The sequence below is a fragment of the Dreissena polymorpha genome, chromosome 1 (assembly GCF_020536995.1).
Source record: "Dreissena polymorpha isolate Duluth1 chromosome 1, UMN_Dpol_1.0, whole genome shotgun sequence".
In the NCBI taxonomy this organism is placed as follows: Eukaryota; Metazoa; Mollusca; class Bivalvia; order Myida; family Dreissenidae; genus Dreissena; species Dreissena polymorpha.
In genome coordinates this window covers 67,339,516-67,362,221 of record NC_068355.1, presented here as the reverse complement: position 1 = coordinate 67,362,221, position 22,706 = coordinate 67,339,516, and the positions used below count along the sequence as shown (strand labels likewise).

Genomic DNA, 22,706 nt, shown 5'->3' with positions numbered 1-22,706 from the left:
GTGCGACGGTGACAGTGACGGAATTTTTATCTGATCCCAGGGTCAAAAGTTATGGGGGTTGGGGCGGGGCCGGGTCAGAGATTTTCACTTATTTTTATGCCCCCCGGTATGGTGCATTGGCCATAACTTTTGCAATATTGATGATAGCAACTTGATATTTGGCATGCATGTGTATCTCATGGAGCTGCACATTTTGAGTGGTTAAAGGTTAAGGTCAAGGTCATCCTTCAAGGTCAAAGGTAAAAAAAACAAATCCAAGGGAAGTAATAAGCTTTAAAGGGAGGTAAGTAAATAACCTGCCAAATGATAAAAAAATAAAATAAATCAAAGTGGCGCATAGAGTTACACAGTAGTGGCGCAGAGATGTATTTAGTATTCAATTGTTTTTGCTAACTCATATGTGAAATGGTTTAGCGCAATCTAATGTTTATACAAGGGATTATAAAATATTGGCGCAAAGGGACACCTGTATATGAGAGAGGAGATAGATGGCAGTCAAGCATAAAAAGCATGAGAAACTCATGGAATATAGCCTCAAGAATCTATAAAAGGGCTGAAATTTTTAATTTGTGCAATTACAATTTTAGACTAATTAATGAAAATCTGTCAAAGTGTGTGGGAAAAATGTGAGAAACAATTTAAAGCAAGATGGACTTTGAACAGGCACATCAAAGACAAACATGAAATTCAACATATTCATTGTTGTGTACAAGATTGCGATAGAAAATTTCTGAGACGCTAATATTTAGTCAACCATTTAACCTCAAAACATAACTTTTCCAAAACAGAAGCAAGAAGATTGGCTTTAAGAGAGCATGTTCAGTCATCTCATAAGTCATTCCAATTAGGATGACATGTACATAATTGACTACAGTGAAGTTGATTCATTATTAGATTTGTTAGGACAGCAGGATGAGGAGGACAAATTAGGGAATATATTTTCACTCATTTTTTAGGTTATTTTACATTAACTTCTTCATTTGTACATTGAATTACTTCAAATTTATACTGAACATCTCTTATGACAATACGGTCAATCTCAACTATGCATGACCCCATTACCAACCCTGGGGCGCCCCTTTATCAAACATGCGGCGTGGGGATACGCGTCGGCCTCTGCCGCGCCATTTCTAGTTAATCTTTGCTACAATTTTTCACTGAAAATTAGCTGTTAATATAATTAAGTAATTTGCCAACTTTGAAGGTTTGCTATTCATGTTATTGTTATATCAATCATGCTAGCAAATGCTTTTTCCTGTAGTTCTTGGGGCCTGCATTTGATTCAACGGCTTAAAATCAGAACTAATTAAATATGAAAGGTCCACACGGTACATCTATACAATATGGTAAAAATTAATAAGTCCTCGACAATTTAATTAGGGCTGTCACGATCCACCGGTTAACCGATATATCGCGGTGCATGTCGTTAAAAAAATCACACCGCGGTACGGCATTGCCGCACCGTTTTTTTTAATCTAATTATTATTTTATGAACACAGAGGATAAAACATAACGTATATTGATATAATTATTGTTTTGAAAACTGTAGAAATGATTAAAAAGGGTTAAATAAAAAATCCGTTAATATCCAGGTCAAGCAAGTGCTTCCACATGTAGATGTTTAACTTTCACGTTTATAATACGAAGCTATACATGTCCGTATGGTTCCGCACCTTTTTATCCCCACGTTTTTTGGAGAAAAAGTGGGGATATTGTATTGATGTGCGTCTGTCCGTCCGTCCGTCCGTCCTGGCCACCTGCTCCTCTTACACTTTTAGCACCAGAACCTTGAAACTTACATACATGGTAGCTATGAGCATATGTGCGACGGTGACAGTGACGGAATTTTTATCTGACCCCTGAGTCAAAAGTTATGGGGGTTGGGGCGGGGCCGGGTCAGAGATTTTCACTCATTTTTTAATGTTATTTTACATTTACTTCTTCATTTCTGCACCGATTAACTTCAAATTGATACTGAGCCTCCCCTATGACAATAAGGTCAACTATGCATGGCCCCATTACCAACTCTGGGGCGCCCCGGCCACATAGGCCACGCACACCCAAAATTGCCTTTTACTATAATTTCTTCATTTCTACACCGATTCACTTCAAATTGATACTGAACCTCTCTTATGACAATACGGTAATTCTCAGCTATGCATGGCCCCATTACCAACCCTAGGGCATCCCGCCCACATAGGCCACACCCACCCAAAATTGCCATTTACTATAATTTCTTCATTTCTACACCGATTCACTTCAAATTGATACTGAACCTCTCTTTTGACAATACGGTCAATCTCAGCTATGCATGGCCCCATTACCAACCCTGGGGCGCCCCGCCCACATTGGCCACGCCCACATAGGCCACGCCCATCCAAAAATGCCTTTTACTATAATTTCTTCATTTCTACACCGATTCACTTCAAATTCATACTGAACCTCTCTTATGACAATACAGTTAATCTCAACTATGCATGGCCCATTACCAACCCTTGGGCGCCCCGCACACATAGGCCACGCCTACCCAAAATTGCCTTTTACTATAATTTCTTCATGTCTACACCGATTCACTTCAAATTGATACTGAACCTCTTTTATGACAATACGGTCATTCTCAACTATGCATGGCGCCACTACCAACCCCGGGGCGCCCCGCGCACATAGGCCACGCCCACCCAAAATTGCCTTTTACTATAATTTCTTCATTTCTACACCGATTCACCTCAAATTGATACTGAACATCTCTAATGACAATACGGTCAATCTCAACTATGTAAGGCCCCATTACCAACCTTTGGGCGCCCCGCCCATAATAGGCCACACCCACCCAAAATTGCATTTTACTATAATTTCTTCATTTCTACACCGAGTCACTTCTAATTGATACTGAACTGCTCTTATGACAATACGGTCAATTTCAACTATGTAAGGCCCCATTACCAGCCCTGGGGCGCCCCGCCCATAATAGGCCACACCCACCCAAAATTGTCTTTTACTATAATTTCTTTATTTCTAAACCGATTCACTTCTAATTGATACTTAACTTCTCTTATGACAATACGGTCAATCTCAACTATGTATGGCCCCATTACCAACCCTGTGGCGCCCCGCCCATAATAGGCCACACCCACATAGGCCACGCCCTCCCAAAATTGCCTTTTACTATAATTTCTTCATTTGTACACCGATTCACTTCAAATTGATACTGAACCTCTCTTATGACAATACAGTTAATCTCAACTATGCATGGCCCCATTACCGACCCTGTGGCGCCCCGCCCACATAGGCCACGCCCACCCAAAATTGCCTTTTACTACAATATCTTCATTTCTACACCGATTCACTTCAAATTGATACTGAACCTCTTTTATGATAATACAGTCAATTTTAACTATGCATGGCGCCATAACCAACCCTGGGGCGGCCCGCCCACATAGGCCACGCCCACCCAAAATTTCTTTTTACTATAATTTCTTCATTTCTACACCGATTTACTTCAAATTGATACTGAACATCTCTTATGACAATAAGGCCAATCTCAACTATGTATGGCCCCTTTACCAACCCTGGGGCGCCCCGCCCATAATAGGCCACACCCACTCAAAATTGTCTTTTACCATAATTTCTTCATTTCTACACCGATTCACTTCTAATTGATACTGAACTTTTCTTATGACAATACGGTCAATCTCAACTATGCATGGACCCATTACCAACCCTGGGGCGCCCCTTGGTCAAACATGCGGCGTGGGGATACGCGTCGGCCTCTGCCGCGCCATTTCTAGTTGAATTTGCAATTATAATTTTGTATATGGATGGTTTCAAATTCTTGATGTATGGTAGATTCCTTACAAAACATGGAGTTTCATGTAGAAATCTTCTACAGTATCTGAGATAGAGTCCTCATAAACAAACAACAACGGGCAATAACTCGATTTAAGAAAGCGTAGGGTTATGGTTTTTGTGCACTGCAATTCTCCTCTCCTTGAAAAGTTTGTGACATACGGATGGACAGACGACGCCAATTCTATATCCCTCCTCCTATGACAGAGAATAAGAAATAAACCCAATGATGCTTGTTTGTGGTCTTTTAAGTTTCTTTAGTTTCCAATAACATGCTCACATGGGTTTCTTTACTATATCAAAATAAACACTACATAAATAATTTCATTACATAATAGTAAGCATACACATTTCACATGTTAAATACAATAGTTATTCAATGTCTACTTCATTAAGAAGTACAGCAATTTACACAAAGTAAGTTTAACTTGTCAATTTTTGAATTTGCAAATCTTGCTATACAAACATATAAAAGCATCAATTAACACTGAACAAGTTATCATACAAATGTCTTTAATTTGGGGTTTACTATACCAAAAAACATATTAAATTGAACTACCGGTAATACATGAATACATTTCAAATGAAACCTGAATATCTGAAAATACTTAGATGCTTAATGAAAATACTGAACAGCCCCAGTTATAAAAGGGGGCTGCAAGATCTTATTACCACTGCACCAAGTAATAAACATGAAATTTTGTTCGATTTGTTGAATTGTCACAATGTTTGATGATATTTTTTTTTCAATCTTTACTTAGATTTTTTTCTTTCACTGCAATACTTGCACGATCATGTAATTCCACAGAACAGTTTTGTAGTTTGTCAAGGCTGGTCAATTAAAAAGAGTTAATAGAACATTACTCCGTGACACTTTTTAACATTTTCTATTTCTGTAAACTGTTCCTTTTTTATATCAAGATACCACTTCAAATCTGCTTTCAGATACTTTCATCTCCTCCCTCAAACAAAATATGCTGAGCTTCCTCGCGAACTAAGCTTTGGAAAGAAAGGCACAGTCAATCTAAGCTTCCATATCACATCATATAAAATTATGTCCAGCAAAAGATGTTTTCTAGGCTACGCATCTCTTCGAAGTAAATGTAAATTCGCTGTTATATGCTGTGGTGCGCAAGAGAATGTCTGTCTGATATGTTGAATCTTCTTAGGTGTAATAGTGGTTTGCACACCTCCATGGTCCATGTGGCATCCGATATCTTAAAATAGACAATAAATTATATAAATAAAAATTAAGTATTATAGTTTAGTCATATGAATTTTAATATTTGGTATTATAATTTTATTACACAAGTGTCCTTAAGTAAATAGAAATAACATGTTAAGCTGCACAGTGACAATAATAACATTTTATTTCCAGTAGATATATGTCAACTGTTGATTACCATACAATATATTAAAACCAAGAATGTTAAATGTAAAAAATCATCAAATACGTATTCATGTATTGTTTAACAGCCTTATTGCTATAGTAGTTATAGTGATTAAATTCTCCACACAGTTCTATTTTTCAATAAATCAACATTCATATACTTTACCCCACACACCATAAACATTGATTATTGTGTATTCAAAAAAGTTATTCATACGGTTAACAACACATCAAAATCAATATTATACATATTAAAAATAGTTATCAAACACATCCAACGATTATTTCCAATATTATTTTTAATGATAATTGATTTTCTTACCTAAAACGATGGATTGACAATTTGCTTTTACAACGGCAGTAACGGAATATCCGAATTACGTTGAAACCGGAAGTCATCAGTCTACAACGGCATAATGGTCTATTGGAAAGTGGAGAATTTATCAAATCGGCTTACGCCGGCCTTGGCCGGCTAACTTCTAGAACCGGCGTACCACTTGTTTTGATTCGTTTTTTGCGCCGAATAATCAAGCCGGCGTAAGCCGAAATCGCCGCTCTCGATTGACCGGCGAGCGGGAAAGTAAAATGGCCGACAATGGCGCAAATGTAAGTTAAAAAGAGTTTTTGTGGATTAAAATGCATCAATGTATCTACTTTCCAGGGTTAGATGACACTTATCAGAAGCATATAACGAGGCTTTAACAGCAACTGCATTGTATCAAAATTTTGCATTGTTGTTTATGCTTTTATGTTGTTTAGAAAACAAATATGAATTTGTCCTCATTTTAGTTCGTCCCATCATTGTTCGTCTCAGCTACCAATCGATTCTTATATGTTTATATCCAAGTATAACAATTTACTTAATATGTTTCTTGTTTTATATGATAAGATCATAACAAATTGGTATTAGAATATATCGTTGGAGGTCCACAATAATATAAATATCAAAGTTTATTAATAATAATAGTTTATACAACTTTCAGTTCAAGTGATTTTGGAAGGTGGACCTGATTTCTTTGCCATATAAAAGCACCACAACATAGTATTGAAAGTCTTACTGCACAAGAGAGTTTCAACCGCACACGGATCTTTGTTGATGGTCAATATAGGTACTAAAAGTCTTCCAATTGCATGTAATTAAATTAATAAATACTTATTCAGTATGCATGATAATTGTCTTTTAGTGACCCCATTTCATAAGGGCAGATAACCCTAAATTTAATTTTGCCAAATATATCCTCCATTTCCAAAAGCAGAGACTCACATTGGAAGGCAACTTAGTTACTAATGGTTTCCAGTACACTATCAAGCACTGAGTAAACTGGAGTGCACTCACCGCGGACGGCTCTTGTTAAAAATTCTGCTGTCTATCATGTTAGTGTTTTATTTCAGAATCTACATAAGATGTTCAGAGTGCAGGCTAGTATTTCACGCAGACTGTGCTCATTGTGATCTTGAAGATATAATTACAGGGGAAGACCCGTGAATTTTGATGTCTGCGCAAACAGAAGAAATGTATGCATATCTTGTTTATATATATATGTTTAAAATCTCATCTTGTTTATAGTAAATATTTAAAAGCGTTTGCGATACAATTTTTAAAACTCATTATTCTCTCTGGATTAATTCTACATGGACACATTGTCTTGTTCCCAAAAAAGTATTGCAGGTTTAGTCAAAAAGTAAAGTTTAAGAGTATTTAATTGTGTTGCGGTTAATTTACTAAGTTTGTCATTGTAGACAAGAAGTTGAACTGACTGACCATGAGAGGAAGGCAGTGAAAGTTTCATGCTCTAAGCAAATTATTAATCTGCTATTTAGTCCTGACACAGGTATTATTTATTTAGTTGAAAAATGACTGTTATGTTTATTTATTAGTACTAGTTGAAAAATGATTGTTATATATATTTATTAGAACTAGTTATTTTTCTAGATTTTGTTTTAGGTGTACCTTTGAGTAAAAGAAATGCTTACCTGCAAATATATATAGAAAAAGTTACATTTTCAGATTCTAATATGAAGGAGATGGTAGTGCAAGGGTTGCTAGGTCAGGTGACTAAAAGCTGCAGCCAGACAACAGTAGAAACATCTAGTGACAATGGTAATACATTAGAAAAAGTGATATCTGATGTTTGAAATGTACCGGCATGTTTCTCTTAAAACTGGTGTTTGTCTCTTACAAGAAATTGTGTAATGTAATCAAATATTGGGTGTCAGATGCAAATCCAGAAAAATAGCAGACATCAGTTGCTGTTTGTAAGCTACAGCATATTAAACGTTACACCATGTAATATATATTACTAGTAGTTCTTATGTTGAAATTACATGACATTAGCAAATTCATTCATTACTTTCAAAACGGTTGTTCAAAGTATGATTTGGTTGCCCGGCCATTGGTTTTTATTATGTACATTATACAGTGTGTGTGTTCCATGCTGGGTGGAAAATAGCCATTCGTTTGAAAAAAACAACAACAAAAAAGTACAATGTTAAGCAAATCAATATTTTAAGAATTCTATGAGCATGCATTTCACCATATTATTTTTATGCCCCCTTTCGAAGAAGAGGGGATATATTGTTTTGCTCATGTCGGTCGGTCGGTCGGTCCGTCCGTCCGTCGACCAGATGGTTTCCGGATGATAACTCAAGAACGCTTAGGCATAGGATCATGAAACTTCATACATAGATTTATCATGACTAGCAAATGACTCCTAGTACTTTTCAGGTCACTAGGTCAAAGGTCAAGGTCACAGTGACTCGAAATAGTAAAATGGTTTCCGGATGATAACTCAAGAATGCTTAGGCCTAGGATCATGAAACTTCATAGGCACATTTATCATAAATATAAGATGACCCCTATTGATTTTCAGGTCACTAGGTCAAAGGTCAAGGTCACAGTGACTCTTAACAGTAAAATGGTTTCCGGATGATAACTCAAAAATGCTTACGCATAGAATCATAAAACTTCATAGGTACATTGATCATGACTGGCAGATGACCCCTATTTATTTTCAGGTCACTAGGTCAAGGTCACAGTGACTCTTAACAGTAAAATGGTTTCAGGATGATAACTCAAGAATGCTTACGCCTAGGATTATGAAACTTTATAGGAACATTGATCATGACTGGCAGATGACCACCAATGATTTTCTGGTCACTAGGTCAAAGGTCACAGTGACTCGAAATAGTTAAATGGTTTCCGGATGATAACTCAAGAATGCTTAGGCCTAGGATTATGAGACTTCATAGGTACATTGATCATGAAGAGCAAATAACCCCTTTTGATTTTCAGGTCACTAGGTCAAAGGTCAAGGTCACAGTGACTCTAAACAGTAAAATGGTTTCCGGATGATAATTCAAGAATGCTTACGCATAGAATTATAAAACTTTATAGCTACATTGATCATGACTGGCAGATGACCCCTATTGATTTTCATGTCACTAGGTCAAAGATCAAGGTCACAGTGACTCTAAACAGTTAAATGGTTTCAGGATGATTACTCAAGAATGCTTACGCCTAGGATCATGAAACTTAATAGGAGCATTGATCATGACTGGCAGATGACCCCAATGATTTTAAGGTCACTAGGTCCAAGGTCAAGGTCACAGTGACTCGAAATACTAAAATGGTTTCCGGATGATAACTCAAGAATGCTTACGCCTAGGATCATGAAACTTCATAGATACATTGATCATCACTGACAGATGACATCTATTAATTTTCAGGTCATAACTGGTATATAACAATTATTGATTTTCAGGTCACTTGGTCAAAGGTCAAGGTCACAGTGACTCATAACAGTAGAAAGGTTTCCTGATGATAACTCAAGAACAGTAAGGCCTAGGATCATGAAACGTCATAGGTACATTGATCACGACTGGCAGATGACACCTATTCATTTTCAAGTCACTAGGTCAAAGGTCAAGGTCAGTGATAAAAAAACTTAGTCACACAATGGCTTCCAGTACAACTGACAGCCCATATGGGGGGCATGTATGTTTTACAAACTCCCTTGTGTAATATTCATGACAAAATAAAGTATAATGCTAATAATTGGTTGTCCCTTGGACAACAAATGTTTTAATTTTCAAAGTAAAAAGTGTACCTTAATAGACAGCAGTGACATTTCGTCAACATTGTTTTCAATTTCAAAATGGAGCTCGGAGGCCGAGAATTTAGTTCTTAAAAAGTTCTCCTTCTTAGAAAAGAGGACATCAGGCACCCACCACAAATTGAAAGTTGTGGCAGAAGAAATAAATAAATTCGGATATGACTTTAATGGAGAATAGTGCAGGCTTAAAATTAAAAGCCTGAAAGGAAAATACGAACGCGGTAAAAAAAATGTAAAAAATCTGGAGAATCGCCCCTAGACACAGATTCAGGTGAAGGGTTGCAGAACGTGAATCCCGGACAATCGCTCCTACGGACAATTGCTCCTACGCTAAATTTGACAGGGCGGACAGTCGCTCCTACGATGTTTTGGCAGGGCGGACAGTTGCTCCTACGATGTTTTGACAGGGCGGACAGTCGCACCTACATTATTTTGCCAACCCGGACAATCATTCCTTCATTTTTGTGTACACCCGGAGAGTCGCTCCTACACAATTTGACTCCACGGCAAAACGCAGTATAGGCCGATCAAAGGATAACACCTATAATAAACAGACAATTAAATTTGCCAACTTGTTAACAGTAAGCCGATTCAACATGGGATTTTCGTTCCTTCATTAAATTTATTGGAATAAGTGACATTTTGCGAATGGAATAAACATAAAACCGCATAGATGAAATGTTGTTCTTTCATTTGTATTTATGACGTGACATCTATATGACATTTGTTATACCCACAAAATACTGAAACGAAAGCGCATACAAACGAAAGGAAACACATATGTACATTTATACACACAGCTCGATTTATATAACATATTTACATTTATAAACATATATACACACAAAATACGCAAACGAAAGCACATATACAAACGAAAGGAAACACAAATGTACATTTATACACACAGCTTGATTTATATCACATATTTACATTTATAAACATATATACACACAAAATACTCAAACAAAAGCACATACAAACGAAAGAAACAAATATGTACATTTAAAAACACACTCGATTTTTACGAGTCAGTTATCTTTATTTGTAACACATCATAGTGGCCAATACGAATTCGGTGCCAAATACTCTGCAGGAACTCCACCATCGACATGGTTTCAGCCACATACATTTGTTTCTGGCAGATTAGGTAGCAACATTCAATCAAAGTACTGAAAGTACTGGTTTGACGATGCTATTGAAGAGGATGGATATATAGAGGATATTTGTTGGATTCGGTGGAATCTGTTTCACTGTTATTTTTCACTGTTTAAAACAGTGAATTACCAGTTTATTACACTGATATATCTGCATAAATCACCGGAAAGCATAAAATAAATAAGCATCCATTTAAGTTAATCTCCATCACCGCAATTGTGTAATTTTTATTGCTTGTCATTTATCCGCAGGTCAATAGTTAATGGTTGTAGTACAATCGTTTTTGTTCTTGGACACTGCACTCCCTTCAATGAGATTTATTTACCTAAATATCTTATATTTGAACTTACAATTCTTTTGGGAGTAATGGTCCAGACAACTGGATAAAACAGCAACAATATGCTAACCCATTATTTTTCGAGGAACATAATTGAGAATTCCTGTGCTAGCCCCCAATCACAGTATGCTGGGGTATAATAATAGTCAAATTTTGTTTTTCTTCTCAAAAGATTGTCGTAGATTATAAGTTAAGGAATATATCATCCAAGACTACAACTTTTAGAAAGCCAGTTTTTTAATTTAATTTTATTGATAAACAAGGTTTTGTAACAATCTATACTATACATAGATAGCTTTAACAGCACAATGTGGCTCACCTGAAACTGATTGTTTTCTAGTGGTGTTAACTAATTTTTCATGAAGATCTAGAAAAAAGGCATTGTGAGTATGAACAAACTATTTGCGTCTATTTGATCTAGTTGAGCCTTGTTACCGAGTTCCTACTTTAATTTATTTGAACATTCTGATTAACTGCCATGAAGATCTGATAAGAATCTGGCAAAGGGGTGACACCCAAATTTAAGCATTGTAAAATGATATCTTATGTGTTCACAATAAACTTTGGATAAAATACAACAGACAAAGAGTGATAACATAAGCTCACCTTGTCACATCATAATAAGCGAGCAAAATAACCAAAACTATGACATCATATAATTGCTCAGTTACTACCAATAACAATAAAATGTTACTTTTGAAACAAAAACAATACCTTCCCTTTCTTACTACAGGCTGTTTTCAAACAAGATAGCCCTGTATCGCTCACCCAAAACTCCTTCTATAGTGTCAAAAACTTGTGTATGATTTGACTAAGTTGTAACCAAGCTTAAGCCTGCACATGACCAACTTGCAAATTCAGCTTTTGATTTGATTAAGATGGACATTGTAAGCAATTTTCATGAAAATCAGGAAGATAATGTGACATGTAGAAAGGTAAAGGAAGTTTTCTATATTTTAACCTAATGACCTAGTTTTTGACAAAGAACCAACTTTCAAACTGAAACTTTATTTCATCAAGATAACATTCTGTCCCATTTTCATGAAGATCTGGAAGAAAATGTGACCTCTGGAGTGTTCACTTACCTTTTCTGTGATTTGGTTTGTTGACCTAGTTTGGACGACATATGACCTACTTTCAAACTTAATCTAGAATTGACCAAGATGAACATTTACCAACATAAGACAAACAAGGGCTGTTTGTTAAACATGCATGCCCCCCATATGGGCTGTCAGTTGTAGTGGTAGCCATTGTGTGAATACATTTTTTGTCACGGTGGCCTTGACCTTTGACCTAGTGACCTGAAAATCAATAGGGACATCTGCCAGTCATGATCAATTTACCTATGAAGTTTCATAATCCTAGGCCTTACTATTATTGAGTTATCTACTGTTATGAGTCACTGTGACCTTGACCTTTGACCAAGTGACCTGAAAATCAATAAGGGTTATATACCAGTTATGATCAATGTACCTATGAAGTTTAATGGTCCAAGGCGTAAGCATTTTTGAGTTATCATCAGGATACTATTTTACCGTTTTGAGTCACTTTGACCTTGACCTTTGACCTAGTGACCTAACCATCAATAGCGGTAATCTGCAAGTCATGATCAATGTACCTATGAAGTTTCATGATCCTAGACGTAAGCATTCTTGAGTTATCATCCGGAAATAATTAAACTGTTTTGACTCACTGTGACCTTGACCATTGACCTAATGACCTGAACATCAATAGGTGTCATATGCCAGTCATGATCAATGTACCTATGTAGTTTCATGATCCTAGGCCTAAGCATTCTAGTCACTGTGACCTTACCCTACCATCTAGTGACCTGAAAATCAATAGGGTTCATCTGCCAGTCATGATCAATGTACCTATGAAGTTTCATGATCCTAGGCCTCAGCGTTCTTTAGTTATTATCCGGAAACCATATCGTGGACGGACCGACTGACGGACTGACCGACATGTGTTAAAAAATATACCCCGAACAAGCCACATAAGAAATGCAGCATAACACATTCTAAAAGTAAAAGACATCTGTGCAATGATATCTTTTCTTCAAATGGTAAGATGAACAAACAAGAGGGCCTGAAAGGCCCCAAGTCGTTCACCTGAGATAACAAGATATTATTGGGACAAATATTGTGACTTAACCTAGAATTGACCGAGATGAACATTTACAAACATAAGACAAACAAGGGCTGTTTGTTAAACATGGGGGGCATGTATGTTTTACAAACTCCCTTGTGTAATATTCATGACAAAATAAAGTATAATGCTAATAACTGGTTGTCCCTTGGACAACTGAAATAACTCAAACTGGTTGTCCGAACTATATTTTGGATGTCCCGGACAACAGGACAAATGCTTATTTCGATGACTGTACATTATATAAATGTTTTAATTTTCAAAGTAAAAAGTGTACCTTAATAGACAGCAGTGACATTTTGTCAACATTGTTTTCAATTTCAAAATGGAGCTCGGAGGCCGAGAATTTAGTTCTTAAAAAGTTCTCCTTCTTAGAAAAGAGGACATCAGGCACCCACCACAAATGGAAAGTTGTGGCAGAAGAAATAAATAAATTCGGATATGACTTTACTGGAGAACAGTGCAGGCTTAAAATTAAAAGCCTGAAAGGAAAATACGAACGCGGTAAAACGAATGTAAAACATCTGGAGAATCGCCCTTAGACACAGATTCAGGTGAAGAGTTGCAGAACGTGAATCCCGGACAATCGCTCCTACGGACAATTGCTCCTACGCTAAATTTGACAGGGCGGACATTCGCTCCTACGATGTTTTGGCAGGGCGGACAGTTGCTCCTACGATGTTTTGACAGGGCGGACAGTCGCACCTACATTATTTTGCCAACCCGGACAATCACTCCTTCATTCTTGTGTACACCCGGAGAGTCGCTCCTACACAATTTGACTCCACGGCAAAACGCAGTATGGGCCGATCAAAGGATAACACCTATAATAAACAGACAATTAAATTTGCCAACTTGTTAACAGTAAGCCGATTGAACATGGGATATTCGTTCCTACATTACATTTATTGGAATAAGTGACATTTTGCGAATGGAATAAACATAAAAACCGCATAGATGAAATGTTGTTCTTTATTTCATTTGTATTTATGATGTGACATCTATATGACATTTGTTATACCCACAAAATACTGAAACGAAAGCGCATACAAACGAAAGGAAACACATATGTACATTTATACACACAGCTCGATTTATATAACATATTTACATTTATAAACATATATACACACAAAATACGCAAACGAAAGCACATATACAAACGAAAGGAAACACAAATGTACATTTATACACACAGCTTGATTTATATCACATATTTACATTTATAAACATATATACACACAAAATACGCAAACGAAAGCACATACAAACGAAAAGAAACAAACATGTACATTTAAAAACACACTCGATGTTTACGAGTCAGTTATCTTTATTTGTAACACATCATAGTGGCCAATACGAATTCGGTGCCAAATACTCTGCAGGAACTCCACCATCGACATGGTTTCAGCCACATACATTTGTTTCTGGCAGATTAGGTAGCAACATTCAATCAAAGTACTGAAAGTACTGGTTTGACGATGCTATTGAAGAGGATGGATATATAGAGGATATTTGTTGGATTCGGTGGAATATCGATTTTCCCAGAAAAACAGCGAAAAATATCGATATTTTCACTGTTATTTTTCACTGTTTAAAACAGTGAAATACCAGTTTATTACACTGATATATCTGTATAAATCACCGAAAATGTGACCTCTGGAGTGTTCACTTACCTTTTCTGTGATTTGGTTTGTTGATCTAGTTTGGACCACATATGACCTACTTTCAAACTTAATCTAGAATTGACCGAGATGAACATTAACCAACATAAGACAAACAAGGACTGTTTGTTAAACATGCATGCCCCCCATATGGGCTGTCAGTTGTAGTGGTAGCCATTGTGTGAATACATTTTTTTGTCACGGTGGCCTTGACCTTTGACCTAGTGACCTGAAAATCAATAGGGACATCTGCCAGTCATGATCAATTTACCTATGAAGTTTCATAATCCTAGGCCTTACTATTCTTGAGTTATCATCAGGAAACCTTTCTACTGTTATGAGTCACTGTGACCTTGACCTTTGACCAAGTGACCTGAAAATCAATAAGGGTTATATACCAGTTATGATCAATGTACCTATGAAGTTTAATGGTCCAAGGCGTAAGCATTTTTGAGTTATCATCAGGATACTATTTTACCGTTTTGAGTCACTTTGACCTTAACCTTTGACCTAGTGACCTAAACATCAATAGGGGTAATCTGCAAGTCATGAGCAATGTACCTATGAAGTTTCATGATCCTTGACGTAAGCATTCTTGAGTTATCATCCGGAAAGAATTAAACTGTTTAGACTCACTGTGACCTTGACCTTTGACCTAATGACCTGAACATCAATAGGTGTCATATGCCAGTCATGATCAATGTACCTTTGTAGTTTCATGATCCTAGGCCTAAGCATTCTAGTCACTGTGACCTTACCCTACTATCTAGTGACCTGAAAATCAATAGGGTTCATCTGCCAGTCATGATCAATGTACCTATGAAGTTTCATGATCCTAGGCCTCAGCGTTCTTTAGTTATTATCCGGAAACCATCTCGTGGACGGACCGACTGACGGACTGACCGACATGTGTTAAAAAATATACCCCGAACAAGCCACATAAGAAATGCAGCATAACACATTCTAAAAGTAAAAGACATCTGTGCAATGATATATTTTCTTCAAATGGTAAGATGAACAAACAAGAGGGCCTGAAAGGCCCCAAGTCGTTCACCTGAGATAACAATATATTATTGGGACAAATATTGTGACTTAACCTAGAATTGATCGAGATGAACATTTACCAACATAAGACAAACAACGGCTGTTTGTTAAACATGCATGCCCCCCATATGGGCTGTCAGTTGTAGTGGCAGCCATTGTGTGAATATGTTTTTTGGCACTGAGACCTTGACCTTTGACCTAGTGACCTGCAAATCAATAGGGGTCATCTGCGAGTCATGATCAATGTTCCTATGAAGTTTTCTGATCATAGGCTTAAGATTTCTTGTGTTATTATCCGAAAACCGTTTTACTGTGTCAAGTCATCGCGACCTTTGACGTAGTGACCTGAAAGTCAAAAGGAGTCATCTGCAAGTCATGATCAATGTACCTAAGAAGTTTCATTATCATAGGCGTAAGCATTTTTGAGTTATCATCCGGAAACCATTTTTCAAATTTGAGTCACTGTTACCTTGATCTTTGACCTAGTGACCTGTAAATCATTATGGGTCATGATCAATGTACCTATGAAGTTTCATGATCCTATGCATAAACGTTGTTCACTTATCATCCGGAAACCATTTAACTATTTCGGGTCACCGTGACCTTGACCTTTGACCTACTGACCTGAAAATCAATAGGGGTCATCTGCGAGTCATGGTCAATGTACCCATAAAGTTTCACGACCCAATGCGAAGGCGTTCTTGGGTTATCATCCAGAAACCATTTTACTATTTCGGGTCACCGTGACCTTGACCTTTGACCAAGTGACCTGAAAATTAATAGGGGTAATCTGCGAGTCATGATCAACGTATCTATGAAGTTTCATGATCCTAGGTATAAACGTTATTGAGTTATCATCAGGAAACCATTTTAGTATTTCGGGTCACTGTGACCTTAACCTTTGACCTAGTGACCTGAAATTCAAAAGGGATCATCTGCGAGTCGTCATGATTAATGTATCTATGAAGTTTTATGATCCTAGTCATAAGCGTTCACGAGTTATCATCCGGAAACCATTAAACTATTTCGGGTCACCGTGACCTTGACCTTTGACCTAGTGACCTCAAAAGGGGTTATCTGCGAGACATGATCAATGTATCTATGAAGTTTCATGATCCTAGGCATAAGCGTTCTTGAGTTATTATCCGGAAACCATTTTACTATTTCGGGTCACCTTGACCTCTGTCCTTGTGACCTGAAAATCAATAGGGTTCATCTGAGAGTCATGATCAATGAACCTATGAAGTTTCATGATTCTAGGCATAAGCGTTCTTGAGTTATCATCCGGAAACCGTTTTATTATTTCGGGTCACCGTGACCTTGACCTTTGACCTAGTGACCTCAAAATCAATAGTGGTCATCTGCGAGTCATGAGCAATGTACACATGAAGTTTTATGATCCTAGGCATAAGCGTTCTTGAGTTATCATCAGCAAACCATTTTACTATTTCGGGTCACCGTGATCTTGCTCTTTGACCTAGTGACCTCAAAATCAATATGGGTCATCTGCGAGTCATGATCAATGTACCTATGAAGTTTCATGATCCTAGACATAAGCATTCTTGAGTTATCATCCGGAAACCATCTGAAGGAAGGACAGACGGACCGACATGTGCGAAGGGGGGCATAATAATTATACTGTTTGATATACTGTAAATAATGTAACTACACATCCAAGTAGTGAGTCCATCAAACTATTGCAGCCGAAACACCTGGTGTGCCAAGGCACCAGCCGAAGTCAAATGCCTTCTGACTTAATGCATTTTACTATTTATATTTGTATGCATTTGTATGTGTTTGAAAAAATGTATAATCTTAAATGACATCTTCTGACCATGCATGTCCTAGATTTCAAAATCCAGGCCCTGGTCTGACACATTGGTAACATTAAGGTCGCGGTGGTGTAGTGGATGAGGTGTTCGCCTAGCGATCGGGAGTTCCTGGGTTCGCTCCCTACTCGGGGAGCAATCTCATTAACTCCTCCACAGACACCAAGTACTGGTACTTCCCAGGAAACGGACTCGACAATGTCCACATCTGCCTATAATAGGCCTTTCTGTAATAGTCAGCAATTGACTGTAGGAAGTACGAAGTAGAAGAAGTAGAAGTTAACGTTAAACTTTTACCAGGCTTCTGAATTATATTAGCCAGGTCACAGGAAAAGGGCAGTCTAATCAGTATCCAATTAAACTATTTGTCATTGTCAGAAAACCGCTCTTAAGCAAAAAGCTTTCAAGCAACTGCAGGCTGAACTGGATTTAAACTGGCCACAATCGCCTTAATGGCTCCTTTACTGGGATACAGTTCATTTAAAGTGATATTATGGGCATCTAACAGTTAATAGGTGTCTATCGCAACCGTTGTTTATTTTTGGTGTTTTCACTTCATATTCACTTATATGTTAATGCAGCATCAACATACTAAAACAATATCCCGGAAAGAGAAAAATAATGCATTTGAATATCGACCGTACTTTCATTTGTTGACAACTGATAATGCATGTACGTTTTGAACCTAAATTTAGTTTTAGCGCAGATTCGTTTATACGACACAAAGACAGTTTTGTTTTACGGATCATTTCGGCTTACAGGACTGGATGAGTCACGTAAGAATATCGAATATAAAATATGTTTTTATAAACAACTGGTAGCAAGATGAGTTGCAGAAAATTTATCAGTAACCACAATTTAACTACATCTTTTGATCTGTTCATTCTTTTCAGCTCAATTCAACAGTGCAAAATGCCCATACTATCACTTTAACTTTAAAGGGATCTTTTCACGTTTTGGTAAATTGACAAAAATTGAAAAAAGTTGTATCGGATTCGCAAATTTTCGTTTTAGTTATGTTATTTTTAGGAAACAGTATTACTGAACATTAACCATGCTCTAATATAGCCCTTATATGCATCTTTTAACGATTTAAAAGTTATAAAGCGTTGCAACGCGAAATGATTGAATAATTTGGAGAGTTATGTTGTTGTTTAATTGTGTGAAACTACGAAGATTGCTTATATTAGGTATAAAATACGTCGACCATTTATACTTGGCAGAATAGTCGAGCAGGCTAATGCGTTTTTACCCCAGGACTAAGCGGGTCACTGGTTCGAGCCCTGCTGCGGACTACTTTTTTTTTAAGAATTTTATTCTGGATTTTTAACTGGAACTTTTAAGATCAAATGTCTACATTTATCAATATAAAGCATTTAATGACTAACTTCAAAACATGTCAAAATCTGTGAAAAGGCCCCTTTAACATAATATCTACTCCTATAAATATGAGGTCGATATACATGGACTGAACGGTAAATTACGTCTAATTATTTGGACTATAACGATATCAACTACTTAAATAGAAAGAAGAAAGAATTCATACAAACCAGTAATTTGAGTAAAGAGTTTTAATCAATGTTGTATTTCAGGACAGCTTGGTGATATGCAAATCCCATATGACATGTTGATATCGGGTATCATAGCCATTCAATAAGCCGCAACATGCTCAAACAAAATTTATAAAGCAAAATGTGACTTAAATTGATAACTAAAATTACCAGTATCATCAGTATGCCAGTTTTGCCTTGTCAAGCTGTCGAGATCCAGAAAGTGCTTCATTCACATTGAATATATCCTTCGAATTCCATTTATTATTGCATTACTAAATAGCGAAACAAGCCGATTTAAGCTGTAAGAAAGTTTTGACACGAGTGTTATCAAGTCTCTCATGGGCGAAGCCATTGTTGTAGAAAGTGATCCATTCACATCGAATATATTATTTGAATTCCATCCATTGTTGTCATTAGCGGAGATTTAGTGAATAAATAATTCATATATCATAAATGACAGCTTCTAAATAGCGAATCAAGCCAATTTATGCAGTAAGAAAGTTTTGACTCGAGACTCTCGTGGGGGCGGCCATTGTTGAAAGTTGAAACACGAACGACAACTCTGCTATGAGAATGTTATCAATGAAAATCAACGAGGTCGAGGTATTTCGATTAGAAAAATCGAGTTATCTCAATCGGACTGGCTCGGTCTTTTACATAGGTCGCCCTTGTGAAGAATTTTTTGATGTTTATCATACCTTAGACGATGCTGTTCCAGCATCGTCAAAAAGTGTTAATAATACGCAAACAACCTTTTCCAGTACAATCTTTCAATAAATATCATTTAATCAATAATTGCTATATCAACAATGGTAGTATCAATCAATAATGACCACTTCGACACCTATGATGTGCGAACCGTGCATAAAGATTACATACTTGCGTCATATTTAAGTTAAGGTTAGTAAACAATTCGTTAGGTCATTGTTATCACATTTGACCCATTGATATATGACACAGAACTATTTCTTAATTGACATTTCTATTATTATTAAACTAGTGTGTTTAAGTGATACTGCACGATAATATGTTTATGTTACAATTACACAAAATAGACAAGAAAAATTATGAAACGAAATCATAAAATGCAACATGCAGGCGAATTCGACTGTATAAACATTTTCGTTTTCAGAATTAAATATCTGGCTTATTTCGCATTTTTCGACACTTGTTCTTCTTAACTTTTATTATAGTTTACATTGAAATATATGTACACAAAGTTTTTTACACATTTTATATAATTTCATAAATATTTGACAAAATCGTATAGTCTCACTTTAATCGCGATTTTTTAGTATATTATTTAAACAACGAATAGGTATAATAACAATAAAATTATTTTTATGTGTCGACTTACACCAAGATCTGTTATGAGCGAACCCTTGCAGGAATCGGAAACGACTTTTACTGCATACCCATCGTATAGTAGAGTTTGACATGTGCTTTTTTGAATACCGGTACGAGCGACCGTCTAAGCATAGCACAGACTGACCGCGTAGTTTCATTAGAAGTTCCATGTAGGAAGTGAATTTGAAGGTGTGGGACACAATAAATCTATACACATTATTTTAACAGTTTGCTAACTTACATTTTAAGAGTCGACTAACTGTAACATAGTTTCTTAATAAGTAATAATAAGTAAATTAATTAATTAAAATCACATTGAGCGGCTCATGTTGAATCAGCTTATTTTTAACAAGTCGGTAATTTTAATTATCGGTTAATTATATGTGTTAGCCTTTGATAGGTGTATTCTACATGTTGCCGTGGAGTCAAAATAATGTAGGAGCGACTGTCCGGGTTGACAAATAATGTAGGAGCGATTGTCCGGGTTGGCAAAATAATATAGGAACGACTGTCCGCCCTGTCAAAACATCGTAGGAGCGACTGTCCGCCCTGTCAAAACATCGTAGGAGCGACTGTCCGCCCTGTCAAATTTAGCGTAGGAGCGATTGTCCGTAGAAACGATTGTCCGGATACCGCAGGACGTATTTGAGACTTGTCCAGACATGAAACCTTCATGCGTAATTGACAGCGGTGAGTCTGACAATTTTGGATGCAGCGTTTCCAAACCATTATCCAATCCGCCAGCGAAGAAAACGGACATCAGTGACAGATCTGGGCCTAAAGGAACTTTACGGAAGAGCTCATCCTCGCCTCCATCCGCCAGCAGCGATGATGGTATGCACCTAAATCTTTGCAAAGTATAACAGTCATTTTTATTTATTTAATGTTTTCTTATTTGCAGTCAGTCCGTCCGTCCGAAAACTTTAAGATTGGTTATTACTTTTGCAATATTGAACATAGCAACTTCATATTTTGCATGCATGTGTATCTCATGGAGCTGCACATTTTGAGTGGTGAAAGGTCAAGCTCATTCTTCAAGGTCAAAGGTCAAATATATGGGGGGACATACACATCTTGTTTTTGCTTGTAAGGGGCAGGCAGCTCATCCTACTAGGTCAGCACTCTAGTTATCTTAATATTCGATAGAAAATGTTTCCCGATTTGTGTTGAGGAAGGAATCCCCATTAACATTTTGTCATATTAAGAAACTGCCTTTTAGCATGCAAGTTGTAAAATAAAAGGTAGTTCTTATTCAGTTCATTTAGGATTTTTCTTGTCCATAATTTTCTAATTTCTTACTCTGTTTACAGATACTGCAAACCAGACAAAACTCCCTTAACGTTCAGTAGATGTTATGAAGGCCTTCCTGAGTGATGTGCTGCAAAAACGAGAAGAACTGTGGAGAGGCGGCACCATAAAACTATTCAATCTGTCAACTCGCTCATTAGCGTTTTAAAAGACACCCTAAAACAAATTAGATTGTAGTGGCGCAATAAATTTCTGTTTTCATTTATTTCAGCCTAATGACATAGGACCCTGAATGAACTCATGTTATGTTTAACATATTGTTCAACAGTTAATGTTATCATATACCTAATTGAAGAAAGATATTTGACGTGTGATATGACATATTGGCCAAGTGATATGACATCTTAGACATGTGTTATCACATCTTAGCCATGTGTTATGACATCTTAGTCATGTCATAACACATGGTTAATATGTAATATCACATGTCTAAGATGTCATATCACATGACTAAGTTATCATATCATACGACTAAGATGTCATAACACATGACTAAGTTATCATATGATATCATATGACTAAGATGTAAGGCCACATGTCTAAGATGCCATATCACATGTCCAAGATGTCATAACACATGGCTAAGTCGTCATATTACATGTCTAAGTTGTCACATCATATGACTAAGATGTCATATCTCATGTCTCAGATGTCACAACACATGACTAAGATGTCATATCACATGACTAAGATGTCATATCATATGAAAAAGATGTCATATCATATGACTAAGATGTCATATCACATGGCTTAGATATCATATCACATGACCAATTTGTCAGATCACATGTCTAAGTTGTCATATCATATGACTAAGATGACATCTTAGTCATATGATATGATAACTTAGTCATGTGTTACGACAGGGTTTTTTCTTTGTCTTTTAATATTTTTATTATTACTTAACAGTGTCTTCAAATGTATGATTTACTTGCCTTTGTGATTGTATAAGGGATATGTGCAGCGGCAG

At 36.7% G+C, this 22,706-nt stretch overlaps 1 pseudogene; it reads left to right on the top strand.

The window, feature by feature from the left end:
• Positions 1 to 5,831: 5,831 nt before the first annotated feature.
• Positions 5,832 to 21,913, top strand: LOC127880029 (uncharacterized; annotated as a pseudogene).
• Positions 21,914 to 22,706: the final 793 nt, after the last annotated feature.